This window comes from Xylocopa sonorina, chromosome 3 (genome assembly GCF_050948175.1).
Source record: "Xylocopa sonorina isolate GNS202 chromosome 3, iyXylSono1_principal, whole genome shotgun sequence".
Taxonomy (NCBI): domain Eukaryota; kingdom Metazoa; phylum Arthropoda; class Insecta; order Hymenoptera; family Apidae; genus Xylocopa; species Xylocopa sonorina.
The window spans coordinates 2,039,944-2,065,406 of NC_135195.1; the positions used below are offsets into that span (position 1 = coordinate 2,039,944).

The 25,463-nt window shown below is 33.6% G+C and overlaps 1 protein-coding gene across 3 annotated transcripts in view; it reads left to right on the forward strand.

The window, feature by feature from the left end:
• Positions 1-25,463, forward strand: part of LOC143422491 (limbic system-associated membrane protein) — a 331,439-nt gene that overhangs the window by 170,627 nt on the left and 135,349 nt on the right. For 2 of the 3 annotated variants that reach the window (XM_076893174.1, XM_076893175.1), the window contains exon 2: positions 1,912-1,959. The gene's annotated coding sequence lies outside the window, so the exon portion shown is untranslated. The remainder of the gene's footprint in view (positions 1-1,911; positions 1,960-25,463) is intronic. The other variant, XM_076893176.1, reaches the window with a different exon arrangement.

Consider the following 25,463-nt stretch of genomic DNA (forward strand, 5'->3'; position numbering starts at 1 on the left):
AAAATTAATTGTATTTCGATTAATTGATTGTAAGCGATATATCCACTGATAATAAAAATTAGTCATAAACTTATCGATTTTAATGTTGTTGTAATTAATCTTGAGTGTGTGGAGTATAGATTTTTTATACGAAAAAAGACTTATTTATATCATGAACGAAAATACATTTTTTATTAAATTGAGGGCTACAAGAAAAAAATGATCGAACGCGCGACTACACGACACGAGGTTGTCGATTGACGTTGCTTCGTAAGTGGTTTGTTCCCCATGGTTAAAGTTGCGTCACGTGCATCTAACATGTGAAATATAGTGAACAAAGCGTGAGAAGATTAGCACTTGACAGAACTATTAGTTCACACTTATTGCTTAATAGAAACATTTATCGTGCAAACAGTTAGATAATATTGGTATAAAACTTAACAACATTTCAACTGAAGTTTCTATATAGTGTATACACTATTGTTACTCAAAGTTTCACTAGACTCACTTGGATATTTTAAATTTAATATCAACGTGAAACGCTTTGGTATATAATAGTTATATATAGAATTTAAAAATTAATCAAAAATTGAATTTTTTATTTTGAAAGCTAGATTCGTGCTTTTCAATTTGCGTTTTTCAGGATTTACTCCATCTCGAAACTCTCACCCATCATTTCACTTCCGTATTCTCTTTTATCTTTCAAATTACTATTTTCAATTAACTTGTGCAAAATAGATCCCAGCCCTCACGTGCACACTCATTTCTCTTCCTTTCTCATTTAATTCCAAAACCCTTTTCCCTCGCCAAAACCTCTGATTAATCATTCAACTTTCAACCATACCAGAACCTTACACATTCAAGCCAAACAAATACTATTCACCTTCAGGTCCGTCGATTCGGTTCAAACATTTCGAAGTCTTCTCACAATATTTCATTGCAATCTTTGCAATCCACAAAACCATACCGAGAAATGTCAATGAAAGAAGACATACAATACTGTCTGTAATATATGCTATATGTGCCATAATTTTAGACGCATATGTTTTCACAAATGCATACACACAAGTTCATTCCGCATATTGAAACAGAAAAACTCTGAAAACAGACATAGCGAGGGTCGAAAGGTCAGGACAAATGCATCCAGTTTTGCGTAGTCCCTTTACCCTGGCCTGCTCCTCGTGATAATGACGATCTATGGCTGAATGCACAGTATTTTAGGTCGCCGTTATCTGACGCGTACCGACGGGAAAGAACGCGAGTACGCATCCTGCGTGAACTGTTTGTCTAGAAGTGACAAGAAGTCCAACAACATGGATCCCTAGGATTTTCCGTGTTGTTGCAGATTTGAAAATAGCGCACGGATGTACCCGTATCTGCGCCTCGTAAATTCAGACATCGCACTCCCCTGTTCCAGCCGTGGCCTTCATTTTTTGTTGTCCTTTCGGAGAAACGTGTACGCGATACGATTTTTGGAACTCGGTATTTATTAGTTTGCAATTTTTTCCGAAATAGAGAGTCCGTAAAACAGTAATTTTTTACAAGAACGAAGAAATGTTATGTATAGATACTTTTTACTTTGTTGCACAACTCGAATATTAATGTAGCAGTCTTTCAACGCCCGCCAGTGGGACGGAAAATAATTGTAATTCTTAAAAAAGTGGAAAATTGATTTCAACGAGAAGACTTTTATCAGAATATTTAGATCAGTCGAAAAGTCTGTAAAAAAGAATGTTGTCCGATCAAAATTCCATTTATTTATTAAGAGTAAATATTAAGCACATTTTGTGAACAATATAATTATTTAAATCGTCTGAGTAATTAATCATCTAAATAATTAGCAGTAACTGTATTAATAATGATGTTGACAATACTAATTTACTAATTACTTCTTGTCCAATTTTAAATGGAACAATATTATTTCTTGTTCAGGTTGCTTCTAACACGCACATTGGAGGAGGATTCCATCTTGTGTACGTGGTAAGTTTTCGAAACTCGTTCTTCTTAATAACACCAACAACCAACTACAGGAATAATAGAATTATAAAATAATGTTGGCTACGTGTTCCGCGACTTATATTAATTAAGCACCAGCTATTAATTATTTTAAAGCCACAAATGTATTTATAACAAAGGCATCATTAACCGCAACATTTACGGGGGAATAAATTTACTTGCTATTTTCACTCAATCGATACGTAAAATAAGAATACGAAATGGATCGTAACGAAGATTTTTCAGGCAATGTTCGTTCGGGATCTCCTCATTTTATCCTCCGGCTCTTCATCAAGTTCCTCTCGTATAAACGTGAGCCCTTTAGTTTGCTTCGTACCAAGCTACTTAATCCGGTTACGCATAACTCTGCTTCGTTCGCGGGAAAATAAATATTTCCCGATAGCTGGGAACGTTAAAAGCATCGCGAGCCCTAGAAACGAACTTATGCTAATTAAATGAGAACGAGGTGCAGTAATTAGTCCGCAGTTGCATCGCAGCAATTACATTTATTTGGGTGCAATGTATACGGGCAAGTGTACAGTTCTACGCGCAGGTCGTAATGAATCAACGCTCTTTCTGAAATTATATACGCATACGTTATATATGTTTGTTTTCGTTCGCAACTGCGCTGCGGATGCTTCTGCATTTCAAATTTCATATTTAGTTTCTTTTTAAGATCGCATTCACGGTACGCAACAATTTTCAGGTAGTAGGTGCATATTCGAAGATTTATTGCGTGCAACAAATTCTCTATATTTGAAAATTTATCTGTTTTAGGTAAAGCATTATTTTCAGAGAGATTTAATTTCATAATTATTATATCGTTTTGTGGTACTATTGAAAATAAAAAAATTCTATCAAGTCTTTCATAACCAGGCAATTGCAATTTACAATCAATTCTACCTGAAATCATAAACGTGAGCAATTATAAAATAAAGAATTAACACAGAAACAATTTACACCCTTCGAAGGTAATTTGATATCTGTCAAAAAATGAAATTTATTAACACAGTTTTAAAAGCTTTTTCAAACTCTAGATAATATACTCGCGTACATTGTATCGTTTATCGGAATAAAACATTTTCAAATTATTTAAATATTCGATTGTTTAGGCTTACAAATTTAACATCTGTTGTTTTTCATATTAATCACGAATTAAAAGTGTAGAATAAAAGTACCAAAATTTACAAATCGAGGTACATCGTATTGATCGCATTTTCGCATAGCGAAAAAAATGTAGGCAATATTATTCAACTGTTTGCATTTAATGGGCATGTTTACTCGGACGGAAAAAACCGCATTTACATGTACAGGTAAAATCGTGCAAATACAAGGGATTAATTATGGTTTGTAATAAAAAGGGATGACACATTTCGCTAAGTCCGCGAACTGAGTTCCTGCAAAATATCGTTTTGCATCGCTCATCATAAATTAAACTCTACAGAGCGACGTGCTAAAGCAGACAATTATCTCGTAGACAGCATACAAAGGAATATTTCTAGTTGAAAGACTCTTTGAAGCATTCCGCTCTATTTAACGTACATATTTTTGTAATTAATGTGGCATTTCAAAATGGAAAGTAATTTACTCTCTTAATTGAAACTGTGTTCACATTTAACGAGCATAACAGAACTTCAAAGTATGCAAACATCTAAAAACTTCTTTCCCATTAAAACTAACTTATCTACTACATCTGATTACCAGGAGCTATCTCGAAGCTTGTAATTAATAATTAGGTAATTAAATACCTCAAATGTCATCAGCACAACACAAATACCACTATTTTATTCGGTGAACAATTCCGTATGTCGTTGCGGGACCACGTTTAACATCGAAGCAATCTTAACGATTTATAAAGCAACGTTTGCTCGTCGAACACTTAGCATGACAAAAGTTCCTCTTAATTCCCTTTAAAATATTCAATGCAAACCCAAGGAAACACTCGAAACTTCGAAGCGGAGACCTTGCGTCTCCCGTTACTCCCAGTCAAAGCCGTTCCATCGCGACAAATTGGTATCAGTTTGCTCTTTCTAAAGTCGGCGAAAGGTCTGAAAGTTCACCGCGGCGGGTACAACCGTTCGATCCGTCGAACGGGGGCGACCGATAATAAAAGATGATTAACAAGTACGATTGGGAGAGCTGGTAAACGGTGAAGTTTTATCAGGTGATCTCATATCCGTAACGCAGTAATGCAATTCCCTCGTTATCCTGTTCCTCCCGTTCCTCCACTTCCAACCGGGTCCACGGGGGATACTCGCGCCTCTTTTTGTTCGCGTCGAGGGTTCGCGAGCCGGCCTTGGTTTGCGGCGCGGACGTGGAAAAACAAATCGGGTTAGGAGTCCGGTGTCCACGACGAGGCTTAAAGGCGAACAGAAATTAAACGATGCATTGAAATAAGAGGAAATAGAAGAAATTGCTAATTGTTACGAACTTCCATATATTTTTCTATTCAATTTACTGTTTACAATAAGCAAATAGTACGATAGCATCATACTCTAGTGTGGAATCAGTAGCGTTGTTGTATAGATTTATGTTTGTTATCAAATTTTATTTGTTTTATCGTAGTACATTAAATTACAACCAAATCAATATGATAATAGTATTGGTTTGGAGTTGGGTTGTGTATTGATCGTGATAGAAGTCTTTTACGGATCAATAGAGATTTGTAAAAATAGTTTCTGCAAAATTGATCTTCGTATTGATTTTTAAGATTTTTCAAATTTTATATTACTAAAAAAGTATCTATACCGACGAACGGTACCTTTAAATTTCATTTCCTTTTACTCTATCAGTACAATAAGCGATCCTCAAAATTCATTTTTTTCCAAAACTAAAATTTCTCATGATTCAGAAATAATATTGTTTTTCTATTTTTCAAAATATTATTGACAGTAAGATATTGATTTTCGAATTTTGGTTCTCGTTTCCAGTGATCAAACTATTGATTTAAATATGAAAAACATTTATAGCAAAGGTTTGAAAAAATGTGTGTTGTTTCTTCAGTTAATTGCCACGTATTAAGAATGAAAATTACTTTCTTGGTGTCCATAGTCTTTAGGATAACCATTGTTTAATTGCACGTAATCAATTGTCGGTAATTCGCCATTGAGAACGATCGTTATCGTAATTAGAAATTTCAGATGAGTAATTCCATGGGAATGATGTCGGGGTTATCAGTGGTTTCGATTGCATGTACATCCGTGTATGTATTGAACCAAGCAATTTCGATGATATTGATCTTCGATCTTGATACACGCGAACAACACGTGTAATAATCTTCGGTACAGTTAACGGTTAGGCTCTGAAAGAATTTAAAAAGACTTCTGAAAATATGAAATCTGTGATATTATTATTTGTTATTAGGCCAATATAAAATTGAAGAAAAAATCGACGGGTCGACAATAAAAACATTACTTCAACCTTATATGGTATTTTATTTTGTATATAAAAAAAACGTATATGAAATTGAAATCGATTATTTCTAAAAAGTCAATCTTAAACACTATAAAATATGAGAAACGCACCAATTTTTTTCGATTAATTTAGCTGCAATACATAAGTGTTTAATTACGAATAAACCTGAAGTTTCAATCAAATCAAATTCATTGTAATCGATATACATAAGATAGCAAATGTAAATTACTGTAAAAAATCAAACGTATAATATTCTATAATCAAACTAATATAATGTAAGTAATATAATATTTTATGATATTCAATAACTATATAAATAAATAAAAATACAATAAATAACTATTAGGTTTCGATATGATAAAATATATTTAATATATTTTATGTAATATTTTATGTTATGGAGAACAAAGAATTGATCAGCAAGAACGAAAATTAAACAAAAGAAGATCTGAGCATGGTGATGCCATAATAACAATAAAAATAAAAAGACTATCTACCTCTCTTTCTTTCCTTTATTTTTGATACTTACAGTTATTATAAAAGAGAAAAAAAAATAGTTAACAAAGATACCTAAGAAATCATGTTTTATATGATGTTTCACTGTTTCTCATCCTTCAATTTACTAACACTCATATTACCTCATGTTTTATATGAAAAATCATCAAAAAAACTTAAAGAATTAAGCAATAGAAAAACAGAATCTCGCCCAAGTAGAAAATATCCGACTAGAAATCAAGTTGAAAAATAAGACCGAATTTCCTCGACGGGATTGTAAGAGATTTTATCAAAATAGGAAACGTTTTCTCTCCCTTTTACAGCGGGAAGTTACATCTGAAAAAATTGGCTGCTTCGACAAGTGAAGAGCGACGTTCAAACTGGTTAAACTGGCTCAACGTCGATAGATAAATCGCGTTAAGCGGGCGATGTTCGTCGTCGAATGTTCCTAGCAGAAATCCCCAATTCTCGTAATCGGAATATGTACTCTTTTCCCCTGTCTTCCACCGCGGACAATACAGTTAACAGGAAACCGAGGGGAAAAAAGGGCGACGCGGTAAAGCAAAAAGCAAAGGGGTGGGCACCGAATTCTGACAACGGAAGCGAGGAAATTCATCCGCGCCCGATGCTGGTAAAAAATGCACAGATCCCGACCAATTGGAGATTGAATTCGCTGGAAATTTTTTATAACTCGACCGCGAAGTGTGAATAGCGTTGGCTGGCGTTACGCCATCATTCTCGGGTCTGTGATGGGAAACGGGAAAACAACATCGATCCATTGAATCGAATAAAGAAGAAAAGAAGCGTTAAAATGTGCACGTGAACCGTGTCACCGGAAATATCTTGCGTACTTTCGCGAATTAAACAGTAAGAAACTCTTTGAATAATCCTTGTGTATAAGCGCATAGCATTTTTAATCGTCGATTTTGATCAAATTTTAAACGCTGATAGCTCGCAATACTAAAGTTATAAAAATATTGAAATAATGTAAACAAATACATTCGTCGAATTAAATCTAGAAAAAGTAATACTTTTGTAAGCAATAACAAACTGATTGCGGTAGGAGAAACGGCTGAGCAATACGTAGGTGTGCTAGAATACTTTATTCTATTTGTTCTCAATCCGGGGGTTTGTACAATAATGCCTCCCTAAGTCCTTCGTATTAGAGCCGCGAGAACACCCCTAACGCCATGGGCCATCCGAATCCGTTTAGGCAAGGCCCCAGAGAGGGGTGACGACACTCGTGTACCCTGCCATCCGATATTTCTTACATTTTGTGAGTAATATTTGTTCCAATGGAAAGTCTGTAAAGGCGTATGTATACCTGTGGCGGTGATTCGATGTAAGCGCTGCTAACGTTCCATAGTAAACTGAACGATGTCCACTCTGAAATGGAACATAGGATAGCACCGAGAAAGTTTGAATGTAGCATTAACAAGCAAGAAAATGGATCCATAGAAGAAGAAATCATTAAATACAATAAACCCGAGATAGGTGGTAGCATCCTTGAGTGATTGTTTCTATCTTTATTCGTATCATTTGATATGGAAATTGAATAATTATTTTTAATTTTGCCCCACAAGTTTTAATTATAACTTTGAAAACAGATGCAGTTTACCTTGCGGTCTGCAGCGATATGCCCTGCTACCCTCGATGCGTGTGGGATTAAATTTATTCTTTCCACTAGTAACATCTAAAATAAATGTATAGGACGTTTTGTGTACCAACGATTGTGGATTTTATTAGTATTACAAAGTTACAAAGTGTATAGTAAAGAGATGGCTCTACACGGAAAAGTTTCCTAATCGAAGAGTTCCCTCTCGGAGGTAACTAAGTTAATCATAATGCAAACAAACAAGAATGTTTATATCTCACAAACGAGTCATCTTTCGACCTATGCTTAGGAAGGCTTTTACACTTAGTATCACATAAATATTGAATGGATTTTTCGAACACTTTGCATATCCTAAACTACTGTGGAAGTCAGATTCTCTAAAGACACAGATCTGTAAAACCTAACTATTGTAATCTGTTCTAAATTTAAAAGTAAATTACTTGTTTTATAATTGTTTCATCCGGATTTCAACACAAGACTGTGAGAAACGTACAATAAAAGGATGAAACATAAGATATTAGAAAGTGAAGATTATATTATAATATATTAATAGCACGTATTTTAATATTTAGCTTAAAATCGTTCATATTAACTATTCTGCAGTGATACACCAATTGAGAGCTTTTATAAACTTTAGTTTACGACCACTTTGAAACGCTCGCTGTAAATACACGCACATAATGCTTTCAATACGCGCATTTAACATTCGATACCCATCGCTGAATATTCCCATTAGCAGAATTCATAATTTGCAAGCACCCAACAATTGCAATACTGTTGTTGTACGTGTTCTTTAACGTCGTAGCACGGTGTTGAATATTATCATATAAAATTACGACATCATATACAAGCATCTCTTAATGTATAATTAATAAATTCTAACAAAAGCAACGGATCCTATTTATTTTTTCATATTAAGCAATGGTGTAGTATTTAGTTTATTATCATGTAGATGTATGTTAACAATGTCTTAAATTTATAATTTTCTTGAGAAGTTTTTACACCGAAATTCAGCAAATGTAAGATGTTTGTTTCTTTCTTTTGTTTGAGAAACAAAATTTTTTCAAGATAAATTCAAACGTATCCAATAAAAATTTGTAAAATACGAAAAATGTTTCTGGCATTTGACAAAATTATTCGTCCTAATAGATTTCATTTCATCAATTATTTCAACAATACGAAAAGGATTCTGAAATTAATTAAACCTAATAGATAAAATTAAATTACTTGGATACTTATTTATATAGATAATCGTACGTAACAATTACATATTAATTAAGGGAGAAATTATTTTAATAAATTTCGAGATGAGACATCAGACACTGAATAATTATTCAGAACTATTATCGAATAGTACATATTTATTTAATTAGTTCCATATATGTTAAAAAATACATTTTCGAATAAAAAAAAGTGAGTATTTTTAATTATACATTTTAGAAAATATACACATCAATGTATTCAATAAAGATTTTTTAATTCACTTATTAAATATAGTTAATCGAATTGTTATTGTTTCTGAAATTCTATTTTTAAGAGTGAACACTGAAATTGCACTCATTTCGTATGCAAAACAAAATATTTATCATTGTCGAAAAGAAAACATTATTCCACGGCGAAGTAAAAATTTGCTTTCAAAAAGTTTGGAAACAGTTTAAATCAATAACATGCTAGTCCGCTTTAGCGACCAAGCACACGATCTTTCTGCTTCGAAGGCGAGCATACAGGGTTTCTTTGAAATACCGCAGTTATTTTATCAATCTCTCCCTTGAAGTTGAGAAAAGAATATCACTATCAACAGTCTTCTGCTACTTTGATCACGTATAAAGAAATATCTCGCTACACATACAACAATATTGTATACAAATAATTATTCGATAATCATGACGAAATTGCTTGCAATCAATCAAATTTCAACACTTTCGAATACCGATGGTTGCTGTGCCAATAATTTACATTATAAACAGCTGATAATATTACTAAAAAGAACAAATTTCTGTTTTATACCTGCTATTTAAAATACATTAAAACAAAATATATACTGTGAGAAAAATATTCTGAATGTACGAGTTTATCTTGTAATACATCGAGTAAAAAAATGGTTTAAATTCGTAAAATATTTCATCACGTAAATTAGCACTTCTGTAACTTAATAAAATTCTGCTCTCTTAACTCTTTTTATTATTCGAAATAAATTCTATACATTTTTTGTTGTTATGTGTCTTTCTATATTTCAAATTTGATAAAAGAAATCACTGTATTTCGTAATTATAATATCATTATATTTATGTTCGTAACTAGTGAAAATGTATGAATGTCAATGGGAGATGTAAATGCGACGCGAGTGTGCGTATCCTGGCCACTTCACTTTTATTATTATATAACTATTACTAATCTGTTGAAACGTGTTACGTACAGAAAGAGAGAAGATGAAATCTATTTCGTCCAATATACTTATATCCTTCTTATTATTTTTTAAAACAATTCCATTGCGACATTCCATACATTAATAATCATATCTATTTTAAATTTGTTAAAAATGTGATTGCCTAATATTGTTATTCTGTGGTTTAAAATTTTTTGTCTTTGCAGTGACACTACAGGCTTTACGAGTTATATTACAGTACGTGGTACATTCCCATTTTTTTTTGTTTTTACTATACGCTGATAAACAAAAAGAATTCCTTCAATGTTAAAAAAATTATTTGAAATGGAGGGTAAGTGTGATTCTTAAAATAAGAAAGAGTACAGTAATTTCGGATTAGTTAAGCAGTCGATATTTTCCTTTACTCTAATTACATATTGACTTGTTAAAAAAGTATTTTGTCCACACATAGACAGCGTTGTGATAGTTTTGATAATGTTATGAGAGAAAATGTATAACTGATTAAAATGCTTTATATACAAAATATGAATTTTATTTCATACTACAAAACTGAAAATACTTTCTTATCAACCCAATATTTTTTATGCCTAAAACCATCGCTTGCTTATCATTTTTATCATTCTGAAATGCAAGAAGCAACGAAATTTTCTAAACAAATTAAAAAAGTTGATTATTAGTGACATAAGTAAAATAAAAATAAGTTGCTAAATTTTGTATCGAATTCATCTGCAAAAATAATAAGAGTAACAGTTTAATCATTTTAGAACCTCAAAGAGAACTTCTTTAATCTTATTACTTTCAACTTCGAAGTATAATAATACATAATACTTTGTACAAAATACGTACATTAGCAGTCTTACATATTTTAACGATCCTTAAAGTTCCAATGAAACTTTCGAGTTCGTATAACTTGCCTAATCCCTCTATACCTATACATATAAGCTGTCTCAAGATAGTAAAACGAGGTAAGAAGTTGTTCCAGACATGAGGTTGAACAAGTTCAACTCGAATCTATAAAATAAAATTTTTTCTATCTGAGGACACTTCCTCCAGAAAGTTGAATTCAAATTTTTACTTATCGAATAGCGAAGCTACTACAAAATGTATATTACATTTTCGACATACTTTGCCATGTATTCCAACTTTTTCTTTGAATTAAAAATTTAGAAATATAGTGACATTCTAACAGAAAATTGTGAAATCAGAACAAAAGGAGGAGGAGAGAATCAGTATAAAAATGGCACGCCATGAAATGAGGATATAGATTAAAAGTCTTGAGAAATGCGTCAAGATTTTACCTTTTCAACTTACGTTTGCATACAAAATAATCTCTCGTCTAGTTATACAAGACTGTTGCAACGATTCCTGTGCCTCCTGTGACTCAATGAAGAATACCAAAATCGACATATACACCAAAAACATTAAGATAGTTTGATGACCATCCAAGCTAGGATACGCCATACACTGGCTTCGAGCCTCAGGCAATTACGTTCGTAAGACAACAGTAACGATTGGTACGAAGTGCATTACCATTCTTGCATATTCTAACCGCCTCTGATATTCTTAATCTTTACGTAGCGACTTCGCATCCCCCGACAATAGTAACGATTCGGACGAGTTGTTGGAGGGACCGTGTATTACCCTCTGTTGGAATCATTAATTGGAATCCGGCGAAAAAGTCGAGGAAGCTTTGCCACGGAAAGAGGTCAAAGAGGGATCGACGGGCGGGCACCATTCACGAGTGGAAAAGTGAGCCAGGCCGTATAGTTCTAATAGTATACAGGCTGGTATTTCCGAGCCAGTGACCCGAAACTTACACGGTCAGTAAGCAGTTCGGTTTTGTCCCCCCAAAAAAAGAAGAAGAGAAAAATGAAAGTGCAGCCAAAGCTGTTTAACGGTCGGCAACTCGTTTCAGAGACATTCCTGACTATCCAGCTATGTACGGAGGCAGAGCTTCCTAATCGATCTACGTCCCCGTTGCTACTTGTTCTCCTTTGTTTATTCTGTCCACTGTTTCGTTTTGGCCACAATTTATCTACCGGTGCCGCTGAACAACGATAAATTGGCCCAACGGAGATAGCTTGTGTCTCGTTTCTATGTTTTAGTCTGTCGTTAAACGCAGAAATATTCTGCTCTGGTTTTCCGATAATTGGTCGCAGCGTGACGGGCAGTTAAAAGTTTTTACGTTTCGCTTGACCGTTCGTGGAAATAGAGGTGAATAATGGCGCGTTGTTAAGTGATTCGTGTAAAAACGCAGTTATTTCACTGCAATCTTGACATCAACGTTTTGAAAATCTTTAATACAAAGATCTAGAATATATACCTGCGTGTATATTATAAACCTTCTCGGCATAAAGTTTGTATCGAAAAATAATAAAACGAACTCACAATATCATCAATATCATTTTAGTAACAACGATATGAAACGTGTAATTTTCCGTTTCGTTCAGCTAGAGTTGTTAAACTTTTCATCAGATACGAATTGGACAGTGTAGATTCATCAGTGGAAAAAACGCGGGGAGATTTATCGTGGCAGTGAACAGCGCATGAATAACCGAGCGAGCGTTCCATCGATGAATTAAACTTCTAGTCGAACGATAACTGATGCCTTGTGTACAACATTAACTGGTTCGAGGAAGTGCATCGAGTGATGAATTTGACTGGTTGTCACAGGCGAGGGGATATTTCGATCGCAGGACGAAGAGTGAGAACGCAAGGGTGCAATTTAGGAAGCTTTATAACCCGGCTCGCTCTCCTTTCCACTGTTTTAGAACGTTTAACTTTCCGTTTGAAATTCATCGCCATGCTTCATGGGTTCCGTTTCAATCCGGAGTAAGCCAGACTGTTTTACAAGCATTTGTACGAGTTCAAGGATGCGTACAATGGACGTAGTAAAAGCGTATTTAATTAAATTCCAGATGATTTATAGTGGGTACTTTCAAATTGTTGTAATAGGATGTTCAAATTGAATGGTATTTCGAAAATAAGTTATTGTATATGGTTCTTAATTAATATACAAGATAGAATGTAATATCGCACGTGTAACGAAATTCGCAAGACTCGAAATATGGAGCTTCTAAATCACAAGGCGTTATCGCTTCCTCGTCCTTAGAAAAAAATGCTTTTCACGACGTAGTATCGAAAAGGATCTAATTGTACCGATCTCGAGGTAACTAGCCGCTTCTTTTCTTACATTGAAGTATGCAATTCAGTTTAAATAAAAAAACAAGAAATAGTAAAAATTTCAAAATGTTTGAAAACATTCGGTATCTCTTAGAAGTACAGCAAAGTGAAAAAGGGATTATTCGAACTCGCGTACCCTTTGTAAACAGTGTAGTCTTTACGTATCTTTCGCATGGAAAACATTTTTCTGTGAGATAGTTGAATACTATCGAATTTCAAACGAATGATTTATCTTGACTATTAAAACGTATTCTAAAACGCATATGATTGATTTTTGAATTGAGGATTCGACGTATTTATCTTTCAGTTATTTATTGAATTCTGCATTTCTTTGTGCTGTTTAAACCATTCGTTTGTGAGTTCGGGACTGCTTTTAGCCTTATCAAATTATCTGATGATTGGAATAGAAACGTAGGTTATCACTCTCGCTCTAACTGCTCTGCATGCACGCCAATCTCCAACTGTTTGTTTTTTTGAGCAAAAAGAAAGTCTTTGTCTCCCCTTTCCTCATGATCGACAAGAAACCTTAAATCTACACTTACACCCAACAATGATTTGTCAATTTTAAATTAATGATGTATTGTAATTAAGCAATTTTCTCTATTTGACTTCAATGATCCGAAATTAGTAACCGATATATGAAGCATATGAAAAAAGAAACATATTTTGTTATTCGATTGGTGATTTTTTTGACTTCTGAATCCATTCGCGTCATGTGAACAACATTCTCTCTTCACTTCTTACTGCCTATATAAAGTGAAACGTGATCTCTCATTTAGAAGAATGTTTCTTCGTCAGATCTGTCATACTTAACAATTGTATTAATCGGCAACAATCCTATCAATGTCTTAAGATCTCTAAAAATCACTCTTTTTTATGGAAAACCAGGTTACCAATAGTTTTATATAGCTGAGAGAAATCTGAAAAATATAAATCAATGTGAGTTCAAAAATAACATACTAAACAGCTTTAAATCGTAAACTTGACAAATGCAATGGAACTAGATACGCCAAACGTAAGTGTTAAGTCCCAGTGGACGTTATTGTTCGAAATATAGCCACATTTGGCAAACAGATGTCCGTAGCAGGAATAATCTCCAAAAAACCACTACTTTCGAAGTCCAGGTAATTACTGTTCACTCCACATACCTACTAAAGGTCGTCGTCCTTTCTTTAAATCTTTGTGCCGTTTTCCTATAAATCAAGTCGAGGCGCTTTTTGGGTTTATTGCTTGCTACGGTCAAAATTAGGACATGCGGAACTCACGTGTGCGTCACCCGAGGGTAAGACTAGGTACCGACGTGCGGGTGACCGACGGTTTGGGGCGGTTACTTTATCAGAATTTGCAGTAACCAATAATAGTCGACAGCCGCTTCCCTCACCAAACTTCGAAAAATGTGTAAGGACGAATCCGCATGTCCTAGCTAAAAAACACACCCACCGGCGAGCCTTTAAATACGCCGGAATAGTTAGAAAGTCAGAAGAAGAATAACAACTAGAAGAATAACAACTGGAAGAATAACAACCGTACGATATACTTACACACCTTGTCGACTACACTCCCCATCAGTACCGAAATATAAAGTATAAAAAACATAAGTGGTTAAGGATCATTATTCAACGAAGTCTAATCCCTTAATTCACACCCGTGTTAAACCAAACGTCGGGACGTAACAGTAAGTACTGCTGAAAAATTGGATTAAAATGAAAGAAATTTAAGAATTCGAAGAAAAATGCTTGCCTTCATTATGCATAATGATTTAATAATAATCGCGCAAGCATTTATTAATGTTTAATTATTGTTTAATTTGACACTTTCTGTGATGTGGCGTCAGCGCGCAAGAGTCAATCACAAGACAGCACGTGGCGTGGAGGAATGTCTCAGTACTTTACACCCTTTCCTGGATAATTATGGTCTTTATACTACTGTAAAAATTGTAAAGTATTTGCTAAAAGCAAAACTATTTAATCGTAAAGGCTTGAACGGAAAGTGTCCAAAAATTGAGCCATCCATCCATTGACAGCGAAAGTAATAATCTTAAATAAAAATATTCCATAATATGATATTAATCGGCAACAGAAGTATACAGTTTACTATGACACTATTGAAGGAAGTAGTTTTAAATCTACACAAACCATCCAAAAATATTAGAATTTTTCTACATTTATTCTGCTTTCCTCTTTCTATAAAAAATATAAACAATTATGTATTAAAATTAACAATAGATATATCTTCTTAAACAAAATAATATTATTCCGCACTACTAATTTTAATTACGATAATACTCAAATATTTACGAACTAAATATTAAAAGACGATAAAGGGGGTAACAAGCGAATGAAATAAAAAGGAAGGAGGCCAAAGGAAGAAGAGTCCAGCACCCTCGAGAACGATATAGGTCACGGTTCCAGATAAGCCGATGAGATTGAATTTGTTCGGTCGACACCACGCAGTTTAATTGAAATGGCTTTGTCTGTATCTTCACAAAAAAAGGAGCTTGCGGAATCGATTAACTGAGTTTCAAATATTTCGGAACGAACGACTGATAGAAGCGCATCCCGACTGATATTTCTACTGGAAGTTTTTCTTTGTACTATTTGCCCATTTAAATTGCAGAAGAAGAGAGAAATGTTTATCAATGAAGCAACAAGTAAGTTTTATAATATGCACAAATAAATTCTATAATGTTAGAAACATTTCAATAGGTTCAAAATTTGAATTTATTTGCAAAAATTGAAAACTAATTACTAAGAATCATAGGCCTAACTAACATAGCCTACTTTTTTTCGCATTACTACATTTTAAATCACATTTACCATTACATAAATTGACGTATTCGTTATCAGGGATTTATGTAGGCGAAATAAATAATTCTCGTTACAAACGAATGCGTGATTTTATACAATAAATAATACGTGACAATTACAGCTTTTACGACGGTTTCCATGTAGAACAAACGCAATATTTCGAGATTTATCGTAATAGTTACTATTATTCGATATTGGGATTGTCAATATTGTCAATAAATAAACAATAATAAAACGCTCAGGCAGGAGAAATAATTAATTTATCAAATATACATACAATATTACATATAAAAAAATTACGTTTATTTCACACAAAATTGTTAAGCAACAAATTTTCAGGAAACATGTGATCTTCGCTTAATCATAATAGACAGGAAATCTTGCTAAAACTTTTGTTTCTCAAAGAAAGACTACACCGTTCGATTAAAAATGTACAAATAATGTCGCACTCCAACAGAAAGTTGCAAAGTCAGAGCAAAACGGGAGAGAGAAATAATATAAAAATGGCGCGCAACGGAACAAGAGTATAGACTGAAAGTCTCGAGAGACACGTTGGAAAGAGGCTGAAAAAGCGAATGAAAGAAGCTGCGGATCCTCCACTTGAGCGTTACGAGGAGGAGTTTCTTCCGCGTCTATTCAAGCCGGTTGTCAGATTCTTTACGCGCGAACGTCAAAAGTACCACGGAAGGATATCATAAAAATCGCTTAACGAGTTCCCGCAACGATTCAACCGCGCTTGACGCGACATCCTGCAGGATGATCACGCAGGAACATTAGAGGATTCGTCAAACGTCATCCACGCGAAACGATACCGTTCCCATTTACGCGAAGCTAATTTTTTCCCTCTTTTCTCTGATCGACGTTTTTACGGAAAAATTGTATAAAAGAAAGTGGAATTTCTCGTGTTGGACTTCCACGAAGTCCGCGAAGCCAATTTTTGAGCGAATAACTCGAAGCGAATGGTATTGCGATGAGAGTGAGGTGATCGAATGAGATTGCCAGATCGAATGTCAAGTGAGAGAATGGCAATGTTTGATAGGGTAAGATTCGAAAGAGGGAGAGAAAGAGACAAGTGTACCAGCCTATGCGAGTGAGAAAGAAAGGTAAAGTGAGTGACGAGGGCGAACAGGGTGAATACACAGTAGATACAGAACACACAATGGGTGTGGACAGACAGTGTGAATAGATTGGACGTGTTAGCTTTGTGCGATTGCTATTAATTGCGGTGCATAAGCGATCCTTTGTTTTCAAAAAAACTGTACAGTCGTGATAACTTGTACATTGACATAAATCTGTATTTTGTTAACAAATTGTGTTAATGAATATTGATACAAATAAGATGAAAAATATTTTGCAGCATAAAGTAACATCAGACGATATGGTAACATAAATTATTTCATCATAGATCTTCCAAAATGATGACTTCTAAAATCAGTTGTTACGTCGTGGTTGAATCACCTGGATTTCCTTTCTCCTAACCTAACCTTCCTTCTCAAGTTAATATTGGCTAACTTAACTTACTGTGATTTTGGGACAAAGATTCATATCGTATGCGAACCCTTACATTTCGTTCATTATGTTTGTCTAATCGATCACTAGTCGAGTGAATATGCGACGTGAATTTAGAAACCTTTTATGCCGGACCATTTTTTAAAACTGAATATTTTTTCAGTGTTCGAAAGTGTCAGAACTTCGATAAATAGAAAAAATACAGGCGATTAGTTAATTAGTGTTTAAAATTGTAATTCTGTGGACTTCGTGAATACCGATACATGCTTTTGAAGTAGTTTCGTTTAATAAGAGCGAATTTGTATTTGTAACAACGTGAAATTGTTAAAGATCTTCAGTAAGGTTGTAAAAAATCTTGAAATCTGCACTTAATCGATAGTAGTCATATATTTTTGATTAACCAACATTAAAAACATTGGATTTAAGACAGGTCTGAAAGTAGGAATCCACTTGTTGCGTATTCTCGTACTGTATCATCGCTGTGTATCGATGTCGACAAGTGCTGTATCGTATCAAAGTAAATTTTATCGTATTGCTAGGTGATACCTAATAATGCACCACTTATCATCCATATTGATACACAATACTGATATAATATAGGAATACGCAACAAGTGGACATCTATTCTAAGAGTATTCACGAAATCGATGAAGTGCAAATTGAAAAATTGCAAGTTTATTCTATAAAAAGAAGCAATTGCTTGTCAGCGATGAATCGAGCCTTTTATTACAAAAGTAAAATTTTAGTCTTAAAAATAGATTTACTTATCTAACTTATAGGTCTTAATCCAATACAGATTCGACTAAAAAAAAATTAATTTACAATATCTGATTTTGCTTGATCACCAAAAAATTGCAGGAATGCAAATTCTTCGTAAGATTGAAAATATGAAGGCAAAATAAAAACATATTTTAATTGACCGTGATAAGCTTGAATATTCTTGCAAAAATATCCATCTTTAATTACAAAAATATTCACTCGAGCAAATTTAGTTGAATAAAAAGGCCGTTGCTCGGATTATTTTTGGGTATAATATAAATGAAGGCAGAAGCGTGTCATATAAGAGAGGAGTGTAATAAACGTTAATGCGTTAAAATAACTTCGTCAGAGGATTCGTTTGAAATTTTCATGCATGCTTAACGAGGCAGGATTAAAGAAAAGTTAATTGCCGAAATTGCTCGAAAGTACAGGAGCCGTATTAAATGCGTGACATAAACAGAGAGTAAACAAATTTAATAGAATAGTTCTGTTAGAAAAATACATATAAAATGATAAAAAGTATATTAAGAACAAAAGCAAAAAAAACGGATTTAGTATCTATCAGCGATAAAAGGATAAAATTTAATCTATACTATAATGGTGTAATAATTCCCATTAATTACTAAAAATTTACTACTTGAATATTAAAAAAAAAAAAAATGAAATTCTGAAAAATATTTTTTTAAGCTTTATAAACAATTATTATTAAAATACTACGCGTATTACTGACCATTGTTACCATGTTACCCAGTTACCATTGTTATAAAATATATATTCATAGATAGATGTGTATTAATTGTTATTGAAATATAAAACGTTTAATTAAAAAAAAAAGTACGTTACCAGCATTCCGGCATTGCATGAGATAGTCAAAACCACAACTGTTGGCCTCAATACCCCGCAGTGTTGCGCAAAAAATTCACGTGCAACCTAGCAACCGCCATAAAGCTCAGAAATTATTCCAGTCGACTCGAGAGATAAAATAACCCGTAGCAGGGAGGCCGTGCATGGTGGCACGGTCAGCGTGACACGGGCTAGTTAATAAGCAGAAGAATTAAACAAAAAAATGTGCCGCAGTTGTCCATCATCAAAGTCGTCTCGAAATTACGCGTTTCGAAGAGGAAATCCGAACGACCGCGTGTTTCTGCAGCCAGGGACCAAGTCGAATTGTCCGAGAGGGAGAAAGAGAACGGGAGAAAATCCAGGCCAGCTGCCGTGCATACTAAAATCCCTTTCTGTCACAATTTACGACTTCGGTGCAAAAATGACACATGTACGTTCATCCCTTTTTTTTTTTGGAAAAGTAGGACATATACTTGTTAACTAAAGGTTGTAAAATAAAAAAAGCATTAGATTAATACGAGGATCGCTTAAATACTTAAAAGTTTTAAATTGTACAATTAACTATAGAGCTTCATCATACTTCTTCCATGTTTTCCTTTTACATTGAAACAAAAATTAAGTAAGCAAAAGAAAAACAATAATTTCACATTATTTAGTGACATAAATAAATAAATACTGCTTTAGATGTAAGAAAGATATAGCTTCTCACGTTAGGATACAATGAAAATTGTTATATTTCGAACATACAGTGAAATGAGAAAACGCGAGGGAACATACATATATTGAATACTAAATAACAAATAATTGTTGTTGCTAACGGTAAGATCTATATTTGCAGAAAAATGATTCAAGTATTTCCTAATAATAGTACGCAAATATATGGAGAAGATATGAAACGGAAATTGCTGCGTAAAATGAATAACATAGAAAAGAATTTGTTCGTAAACGTAACGTTTTCAAAATTAGAAAAATTGTTAACGTAAGTGTATTATTATTATAAATTTATAAAATAAAATCCATATTTTATCAACTAAAAGAAAATTGAACCTGATTGTATCTGACATAAATTATTAGGGTTACAATTGCAAAGTACATATACAGAGTGTTTTAAAAAAATCATTAAATATTTATATGATACATAGAACTAGATACTGTATTGGATAAAAAGGAAAATCTCTAGTATATACATGTGTATAGTTCACACACAGTCGAAATTTGAACCCTTTGTGAGAAAAAAACATTTTTGCTTACTAGGCATTACGATTAACTTAGTTACTTCTGAAGGGGAATTCTACGATTAGAAAACTTTTCCATGTAAAGACGTCGTGTAGCTAAAATACGATCAACACGATCATATACATAAAATGCATATCTATCGCTTCTTCATTGGATACTTTGTAAGTGTGTATGAGATCTGCTCACGGCATTTGTATATTAAATAGTATATTAATACCTACACTTGCAATGTGTTATATACTTTATGTTGATAACTATCACAGAATTCGCAATTAACATTCAGCTTTACTTATACTTTCCCAAAATTACGCATTTTCCATCATTGATCTCAGTTTCCCATTGATTATGATCTCCTTAATTACCTACGACACAGGCAACAGTCCGGTTATTATCGAAATTCGCAACGTTATATGCAACGGAGTCGCGAACACGCATACGAGATGCGTCGAGCTACGTGAGCGAAATTCTGTCCAGCTGTTTATATGACGGTAATCAGTGGTTGACTAACTGATCAATTATTCCATGCTGCGTACGAATTAGCGGACAGATTGCATTCCGGTGATCCGCGATTCCGAGGACATCGCGGAAGCGAATCTTTCATATCTTTCTTGGCGACGAGTAGATGGAGCTGCAATTATTAATGTTTGACACTTTCCAAATCACACATTCACAATTCGGACAAGACCGAATAAAGCTTATTGTCACCATTCTTTATCTGTTAAATACATGATGACAGTACCTAAGAAGCATTTCACAAGTATAATTGAAGTGACTTTTTAGTACGCTATTGTCCAAAGTCGAGGTTCTCTCTTATTTATCGCCTATTATGGCCATATTGAAACATACATGTCACTCGAGGGTGCAACTACACGTGTATCAAGAAGAAACGCGTGTCCACACCAAGGCAATATAAGTCCACACTTGAACATAGAAAAGCAGAATTCATTTGAAAATCACACAAATCACATCGGGAGCAAGAAATGTATTTACACTACGAAATTAGATCCGAATCATATACACAAAATACATACAGACTGCTCTACATCATCCCCTTTTTATAATTAATTTAATGAAAGAGACAACGGCTATTATATCGAAACCAAGTGACGATAAGGGGCGCAACAATTACAGCGTGAATTAATGGGAAATTAAAAAGCGGAGATTGTCACGGTTGACCTGATTCGATGGTATTTTAAACGTGCAATTGAAATTAACATCGTCGTCTCGTTGCTTATAATTTCGCGTAACATGATTTGTACGTGTATAAGTTTCGTAGACGTGTAAACTGTAGTGACCTCCTTTCTATATTGTCATCGAAGATGAAAATAATATATAAGTTGTTATATTTCATCAATTAATTATAGTGATTTGATTGAATTTCGAGCGCTATTTTGGAGTAAGCGCTGTGACGAGCGGGAGCAGCATTTCGTGATGTGTGACAATTGGAACTACGCGATAAGTAACACGCGATAAGTTTGTAGTCGTTGGATCGTTGGACAAGAAGGAAGGGACAGACGTAATAAAGCAAATCTAAAACTTTTACGAATCTTATTATTAGACGCTTTCTATATCTTAGAAAATCACTACATAATTAATATTTTAGAATATCGTTTAATTATCTACTAGATTTGTTAACCGTTATTTTAATTCGGAGCACAGAGATATCGCGTTATACGGATTCGTAATTTATAGTAATGCTATACACTGGAATTAAGCAAATTTAGTGAACAAATTGATTTCATGCTAATAATATAATTTGTCTAATGATATCGAAGTGTATCAGTTGCTATTTATTACGGTGATAAAGATACTTGATCATTTGTTACAACTGCTGCAATTAATTTAACACGCGTATCAATTATTAGTAATTACCAAATTTGATATAATTAAAATTATGTACTATATATTAACGAGGGAATATATCGAAGCTGCATACACTAATTTTGTTTTCGGAAAAATACTTGACAAGTATTCCTTTTCTCGATAATTATCTATATTAAAATGGTGACATAAGTTTTCAAAATTAAGGATTAAGAATATATTCTTAACGGGTATTGAAATTAATTTAATCTAATTCGTTATAATTTAGTTAATAGACTTAAAACCCATTTCATTTAATTATAAATAGGAAATTTTATTTTTTTAAAATGTATTGTATTAACACTATGCTCTGACAAATACATTCCAACACTCATTGTATATACACGAAGAAAAAGATTATTTGTGGAGCATTATGTGTTATTAAAATTTTTAAATGCGATAGGGGGTGGATAAAGTGGGTGGTTATAAATTGCAGATAATGTAGAAATCGTATCGAGTCATCAGTTAGTGCGGAGCATGGCGTGCAATTAACATTAAAAATTTCTGCACTGTTCAGCGTCTGGTTGAAGGGGACGCATTACCATAATTGTTAGGCCAATTAACACGCGCGCATTAGCATAATTTCGATGGCTTAACGTCCATTTAAATTATCTATTTGAATACTCCATTGAATATTAAGGCACGTTGGGAACGATAATGCCTCGTGGAAGATGAGGATGAAATTATTCTCCCTCTGATTGGGGCGTACGTTTCGTAGTCGCACCCATTTATATTATAATTATAGTTTACCCGACGTTCTAACCTTACGTGCTCTTCTCAACTGATGCACTTTTATATTCTTCCTTTTTGTTCCTTCTACGACGAAGACATTTTTAAATCTGATCTAAGGCTTTTATGTAAATTTAAAAAAGAAAAAGTTGTATATATCTTCGTGAACACTAAGATTAAAATATTTTTCATTAACTATTCTAATAAAAGATATCGCTGTATCATGTAAAATAGCAATGTCTGTATATAATAAAAAAGAATGTAGAAAAATGTAACTTTCCAATATAATTTTTATTTTCTTATATTTAGAATTTCTACATAGATAGAGCTACAGAGATAGAGACCTTATGTCCTGAAAAAAAAGTCAACGCTAAGGGTGAAACAAACTCTTTCAAAGCACGAATCCACAAATTAAACACTAAATAACAATCAAGGATAATTAATACATATATTACGAAATTTCTTGTTAAAGTATTATAACCGCATCTCTATATAATCTAAAATAAGAGCCATCGTTGCAATCATTATACATTAAAATCTGGTAACAATTCCGGGTATAAATAATTAAAAAATCGCGCGGTATTTATGCAAGCGACTCATTACGATAGTTGTCGATCGTGTTTACGCTTCTAGTTAGTCATTCGGTAACGCGAATACCTTCGTGACCAATATTTCGACCACGCGTCCATACTCAGTCACGCTCGCGCGTCGTGGTTCACGTTGGTTTGGTTTACTATCCCTGGGGAAACATAGGTACCTCTGCCTTCTGTCACGTCGAATCGACCATGGTTATGCTACCACTAACATCAAAAATACATAAGCATACATATGCACGCACAACATTGAACCATTGGTCTAAGATTTTCACCACTCGCGTGAGTCTATGCAAGAAATTCCCTTCCCGCGTGTCCTTTGATCTGCCTCTCCTGAAAGTGGATCACGGTGTTGTACGGTGTTGCATTTCAAAAGGAATTTCGGTTCCAGTCGAGAAAATTTAGAATTACTGAGGTAAGAAGGACATATTCGATACGCGGTTTGGAGATAGCTTTCCGGTTTTCGTGTGTGGATATATATGTAATCATATATGCTTATATACATATAATATACATAATCTTACAGAAGAAAAATATTAATATTTTTTCTCGCGAGGCAGATTCTAGTGCGCCATAAAATTCGCCAGAGGATACCCTACTTTATAGTCCTCCTAAACATTCTCCTCTAAAATTGTAGCGTTAGACTGTTTGTCGCATCTGAACTTCCATCTGTCTTATTCTAAACAGTGTTTCCGATTGCGAACCACTCGCTATTATTAAACACCTAAATTTTCCATATTCAGAGATATATTATACATTTTTCAAAGTCCCAGTTAACTCTCTTCATCTACCTTCAATATCATTAAACACGTGATGAGACAGATATCGAATGGATCTGATGACAGACATTCTGTGCTAAAAGATTTAGTTAATTAGACATTAATTATAATAATTATTAAAATTCAAACTGAAGAAATGCTACATGTTCTTCAAAATCAAAAGTCAAACTAATAATAATATATATTCTTAGAGAAGAAATTCGAGTGTATAAATAAGTTATTTTCCACATTCTTTAAATATTGGATCTCTATTCATTAAATGTAGAATAAATTAATTTTTGCTGATATAAATAACTCATTTAAATAGAGCAGTAATTATTCCTTCGGAAAAATATTATCCGTAATATTGTGCAAATTGCGACCACAGTTATTATTCTGTGATCGAACGCGTCCATTATCCCCTAAAGTGGTATATTGAAATGAAGATTTCCATAAGCTAAGAATAATTCGCAGTACAATAAGTCAATCTCAAGCCAAACAGCTTTTCCTCAGTAATCTTGTGGTCTTGCTTTTTTTTTCGAACGCGACAAGAAAAAGCCGATTACTCATCGTTCAGTCGACAGTTGTTCGCAGTAGAGCATCGCTTAATCGGCTAAAAATATTTGATATATTAATACAGGGAAAAGCTCCCTTGACATTAATCCCTTCCATTAATATAATATAATGGTGCGTTCTCAAATATTTGCAGTAATTAAAGCGCCCGAAGTGTTTAAGGAGCGCCTTCAATCGCGAATTTTTAAATATTTCAACACACAGCAAAAAGAAAATAAGGATCTACGTGTCCCGTTTTTTGTACACTCTGAACGTATATTATGTATCAAATATGCAAATGTGCAAGTCTTGGATTGAAATCACGTGTGTGCTTATATGTGTGAATAATCACACATATAAGATGCATTTAATTAAATGAATTTTCTTTAAACACCCAGAGACATACTCATAAAAAATTGTAGGAATTAACCCAGCTCTTAAGTGGTGGGAAAATATAACACAATTTATGGAGCGATATGTCACATGACCTCATTAACGTTTTAACAAATTTTAATTATACGAGTATAATCTTTTTATAAAATATTAAATCTGCCTCCTGTGCAATGTCTAATTTACCTATACTGAAAATAATTAAATTTTGTTCTGATCTTCGATGTACCAGCAATGTCGAGCATATCCAATAAATATTAATTTAGTATTTTTAATTTTTTCAAGACAGAATTTTTAACAGAGCAGAACATACGATAATGTAATATTATACGATGCACATCTTTTTGTCTTTCAATTTTT